Source organism: Salmo salar, chromosome ssa09 (assembly GCF_905237065.1).
Source record: "Salmo salar chromosome ssa09, Ssal_v3.1, whole genome shotgun sequence".
Taxonomy (NCBI): domain Eukaryota; kingdom Metazoa; phylum Chordata; class Actinopteri; order Salmoniformes; family Salmonidae; genus Salmo; species Salmo salar.
Window position 1 is genome coordinate 92558318 of NC_059450.1, and position 6000 is coordinate 92564317.

Genomic DNA, 6000 nt, shown 5'->3' on the forward strand with positions numbered 1-6000 from the left:
TTATAACCTTTTTCTGCAAGACAGATCTTCCAATGGTGGGGGAGTGGCAATCTTTACCAAGGATCACCTTCAGTGCTCGGTTGTCTCCACCAAGTCTGTCCCCAAACAATTTAATTTGCTGGTTTTAATCATTACATTTTCAAATAGATCTTCGTTGACTCTCGCTGGGTGTTATCGTCCTCCATCAGCACCAGCCTGTGCCCTCACTTCTTTAAGGTTGCTGCCCCTATCATCGCCAATCCCATCTCTGACCTTTTTAACCTGTCTCTCCTCTCTGGGGAGGTTTGCATTGCTTGGAAGGCAGCCACGGTTCGTCCTTTATTTAAATGGGGAGATCAAGCTGATCCTAACTGTTATAGGCCTATTTCTATTTTGCCCTGTTTATCAATAATGTTGAAAAACTTGTCAATAATCAACTGTCTGGCTTTCTTGATGTCTATAGTATTCTCTCCGCTCCTCTTTCAGCCCAGCTGACAATCTAACCTTGATTCAGATGACCATCCTACCCATGCTAGATTACGGAGATATAATTTATAGATTGGCAGGAAAGGGTGCTCTTGTTCTTTACCATTCTGCCTTCAGATTTTCCACCAGTGCTCCTTATAGGACACATGACTGCACTCTATACTCCTCTGTAAACTTGTCATCTCTGTAGATGACCCACTGATTGATGCTTATTTATAAAACCCCACTATCTGAGACATCTACTGCAGCCCTCATCCTCCACATACAACACCCGTTCTTCCGGTACCGACAGAGATGGCCGCCTCGCTTCGCGTTCTTAGGAAACTATGCAGTATTTTTTTTTATGTATTATTTCTTACACTGTTACCCCAGGAAACCTTAAGTCTCATTACATACAGCCGGGAGGAACTATTGGATATAAGAGCAACGGCAACATTACGACCAGGAATACGACTATCCCGGAGCGGATCCTCTGTTTGGTCCACCACCCAGGACAATAGATCGGCTCCCAGCAGGCAACCAAAAACAACGGCGCCGCAGAAGGAGCAGACGGAGCGATCTTCTGATCAGGCTCCGTAGATGGGCATATCGCCCACCGCTCTTACTAGCCAACGTCCAGTCTCCTGACAACAAGGTAGACAAAATCCGAGCAAGGGTTGCCTTCCAGAGAGACATCAGAGATTGTAACATTCTCTGTTTCACGGAAACATGGCTCACTCGGGATGCGTTATCAGAGTCGGTACAGCCACCTGGTTTCTTCACGCATCGCGCTGATAGAAACAAATATCTCTCTGGTAAGAAGAAGGGCGGGGGTGTATGCCTTATGATTAACGAGTCGTGGTGTGATCATAACAACATACAGGAACTCAAGTCCTTTTGTTCACCTGACCTAGAATTCCTTACAATCAAATGCCGACCGCATTATCTACGAAGAGAATTCTCTTTGATTATAATCACAGTTGTGTACACCCCCCCCAAGCAGACACCTCGATGGCCCTGAAAGAACTTCATTGGACTCTATGTAAACTGGAAACCACATAACCTGAGGCTGCATTTATTGTAGCTTGGGATTTTAACAAGGCTAATCTGAAAACAGGGCTCCCTAAATTTTATCAGCATATCGAATGTGCGACCCGGGCTGGGAAAATTCTGGATCATTGTTACTCTAACTTCCGCGTCGTATACAAAGCCATCCCTCGCCCTCCTTTCGGCAAATCTGACCACGACTTTGTTGCTCCCAGCCTATAGGCAGAAACTAAAAAAGGGAATCCCCGTGCTCATGTCTGTTCAACGCTAGTCAGACCAATCTGATTCAACGCTTCAAGATTGCATCGATCACGTGGACTGGGATATGTTCCGGATAGCGTCGAACAACAACATTAATGTATACGCTGATTCGGTGAGCGAGTTTACTAGCAAGTGCATCGGTGATGTTGTGCCAACAGCGACTATTAAAACCTTCCCCAACCAGAAACCGTGGAATGATGGCAGCATTCGCGCAAAACTGAAAGCGTGAACCACTGCTTTTAATAAGGGCAAGGTGACAGGAAACATGACCGAATACAAACAGTGTAGCTATTCCCTCCGCAAGGCAATCAAACAAGCTAAGCGTCAGTATAGAGACAAAGTAGATTTGCAATTCAATGGCTCAGACACGAGAGGAATGTAGCAGGGTCTACAGTCAATCTACAAAAAGAAAACCAGCCCCGTCGCAGACCCAGATGTCTTGCTACCAGACAAACTAAACAACTTCTTCGCTCGCTTTGAGGACAATACAGTGCCACCATCACGGCCCGCTATCAAAACCTGTGGACTCTCCTTCACCGCAGCCAATGTGAGTAAAAGATTTAAACGTGTTAACCCTCGCAAGGCTGCCGGCCCAGACGTCATCCCTAGCCGCGTCCTCAGAGCATGCGCAGACCAGCTGGTTGGTGTGTTTACGGACATATTCAATCAATCCTTATCCCAGTCTGCTGTCCCCACATGCTTCAAGAGGGCCACCATTGTTCCTGTTCCCAAGAAAGCTAAGGTAACTGAGCTAAACGATTATCGCCCCATAGCACTCACTTCCGTCATCATTAGATTTACATTTACATTTAAGTCATTTAGCAGACACTCTTATCCAGAGCGACTTACAAATTGGTGCACTCACCATATGATATCCAGTGGAACAACCACTTTACAATAGTGCATCTAAATCTTTTAAGGGGGGGGTTAGAAGGATTACTTTATCCTATCCTAGGTATTCCTTAAAGAGGTGGGGTTTCAGGTGTCTCCGGAAGGTGGTGATTGACTCCGCTGTCCTGGCATCGTGAGGGAGCTTGTTCCACCATTGGGGTGCCAGAGCAGCGAACAGTTTTGACTGGGCTGAGCGGGAACTGTGCTTCCTCAGAGGTAGGGAGGCGAGCAGGCCAGAGGTGGATGAACGCAGTGCCCTTGTTTGGGTGTAGGGCCTGATCAGAGCTTGAAGGTACGGAGGTGCCGTTCCCCTCACAGCTCCGTAGGCAAGCACCATGGTCTTGTAGCGGATGCGAGCTTCAACTGGAAGCCAGTGGAGAGAGCGGAGGAGCGGGGTGACGTGAGAGAACTTGGGAAGGTTGAACACCAGACGGGCTGCGGCGTTCTGGATGAGTTGTAGGGGTTTAATGGCACAGGCAGGGAACCCAGCCAACAGCGAGTTGCAGTAATCCAGGTGGGAGATGACAAGTGCCTGGATTAGGACCTGCGCCGCTTCCTGTGTGAGGCAGGGTCGTACTCTGCGAATGTTGTAGAGCATGAACCTACAGGATCGGGTCACCGCCTTGATGTTAGTAGAGAACGACAGGGTGTTGTCCAGGGTCACGCCAAGGTTCTTAGCACTCTGGGAGGAGGACACAATGGAGTTGTCAACCGTGATGGCGAGATCATGGAACGGGCAGTCCTTCCCCGGGAGGAAGAGCAGCTCCGTCTTGCCGAGGTTCAGCTTGAGGTGGTGATCCGTCATCCACACTGATATGTCTGCCAGACATGCAGAGATGCGATTCGCCACCTGGTTATCAGAAGGGGGAAAGGAGAAGATTAATTGTGTGTCATCTGCATAGCAATGATAGGAGAGACCATGTGAGGATATGACAGAGCCAAGTGACATGGTGTATAGCAAGAATAGGAGAGGGCCTAGAAAAGAGCCCTGGGGGACACCAGTGGTGAGAGCACATGGTGCGGAGACAGATTCTCGCCACGCCACCTGGTAGGAGCGACCTGTCAGGTAGGACGCAATCCAAGCGTGGGCCGCGCCGGAGATGCCCAACTCGGAGAGGGTGGAGAGGAGGATCTGATGGTTCACAGTATCAAAGGCAGCAGATAGGTCTAGGAGGATGAGAGCAGAGGAGAGAGAGTTAGCTTTAGCAGTGCGGAGAGCCTCCGTGACACAGAGAAGGGCAGTCTCAGTTGAATGACCAGTCTTGAAACCTGACTGATTTGGATCAAGAAGGTCATTCTGAGAGAGATAGCAGGAGAGCTGGCCAAGGACGGCACGTTCAAGAGTTTTGGAGAGAAAAGAAAGAAGGGATACTGGTCTGTAGTTGTTGACATCGGAGGGATCGAGTGTAGGTTTTTTCAGAAGGGGTGCAACTCTCGCTCTCTTGAAGATGAAAGGGACGTAGCCAGCGGTCAAGGATGAGTTGATGAGCGAGGTGAGGTAAGGGAGAAGGTCTCCGGAAATGATCTGGAGAAGAGAGGAGGGGATAGGGTCAAGCGGGCAGGTTGTTGGGCGGCCGGCCGTCACAAGACGCGAGATTTCATCTGGAGAGAGAGGGGAGAAAGAGCTCAAAGCACAGGGTAGGGCAGTGTGAGCAGGACCAGCGGTGTCGTTTGACTTAGCAAACGAGGATCGGATGTCGTCGACCTTCTTTTCAAAATGGTTGACGAAGTCATCCGCAGAGGGAGGAGGGGGGGGGGGGGGATTCAGGAGGGAGGAGAAGGTGGCAAAGAGCTTCCTAGGGTTAGAGGCAGATGCTTGGAATTTAGAGTGGTAGAAAGTGGCTTTAGCAGCAGAGACAGAAGAGGAAAATGTAGAGAGGAGGGAGTGAAAGGATGCCAGGTCCGCAGGGAGGCGAGTTTTCCTCCATTTCCGCTCGGCTGCCCGGAGCCCTGTTCTGTGAGCTCGCAATGAGTCGTCGAGCCACGGAGCAGGAGGGGAGGACCAAGCCGCCCTGGAGGATAGGGGACATAGAGAATCAAAGGATGCATAAAGGGAGGAGAGGAGGGTTGAGGAGGCAGAATCAGGAGATAGGTTGGAGAAGGTTTGAGCAGAGGGAAGAGATGCTAGGATGGAAGAGGAGAGTAGCGGAAGAGAGAGAGCGAAGGTTGGGACGGCGCAATACCATCCGAGTAGCGGCAGAGTGAGAAGTGTTGGATGAGAGCAAGAGGGAAAAGGATACAAGGTAGTGGTCGGAGACTTGGAGGGGAGTTGCAATGCGATTAGTGGATGAACAGCATCTAGTAAAGATGAGGTCAAGCGTATTGCCTGCCTTGTGAGTAGGGGGGGAAGGTGAGAGGGTGAGGTCAAAAGAGGAGAGGAGTGGAAAGAAGGAGGCAGAGAGGAATGAGTCAAAGGTAGGCGTGGGGAGGTTAAAGTCACCCAGAACTGTGAGAGGTGAGCCATCCTCAGGAAAGGAACTTATCAAGACGTCAAGCTCATTGATGAACTCTCCAAGGGAACCTGGAGGGCGATAAATGATAAGGATGTTAAGCTTGAAAGGGCTGGTAACTGTGACAGCATGGAATTCAAATGAGGAGATAGACAGATGGATCAGGGGAGAAAGAGAGAATGTCCACTTGGGAGAGATGAGGATTCCAGTGCCACCACCCCGCTGGCCAGATGCTCTCGGGGTATGCGAGAACACGTGGGCAGACGAGGAGAGAGCAGTAGGAGTAGCAGTGTTATCTGTGGTAATCCATGTTTCCGTCAGTGCCAAGAAGTCGAGGGACTGGAGGGTAGCATAGGCTGAGATGAACTCTGCCTTGTTGGCCGCAGACCGGCAGTTCCAGAGGCTGCCGGAGACCTGGAACTCCACGTGGGTCGTGCGCGCTGGGACCACCAGGTTAGAGTGGCAGCGGCCACGCGGTGTGAAGCGTTTGTGTGGCCTGTGCAGAGGGGAGAGAACAGGGATAGACAGACACATAGTTGACAGGCTACAGAAGAGGCTACGCTAATGCAAAGGAGATTGGAATGACAAGTGGACTACACGTCTCGAATGTTCAGAAAGTTAAGCTTACGTTGCAAAAATCTTATTGACTAAAATGACGAAGATGATACAGTACAGCTGGCTGGTGAAGTAGGCTAGCTAGCAGTGGCTGCGTTGTTGACTTTGTTTGAACGTGTAGCTGGCTAGGTAACCTCGATAGTTTCAGTGCTACACCTTATCATGATACAAAAGCAACATGTAGCTAGCTAACAGAGCACTAATCAAGACGTTCCTTTGTAATGTATTTAGTTTCTACAATGCTGCTCGTCGGTAATAGTTGGCTAGGTTTGGAAAAATGGCGTCGCGGGGG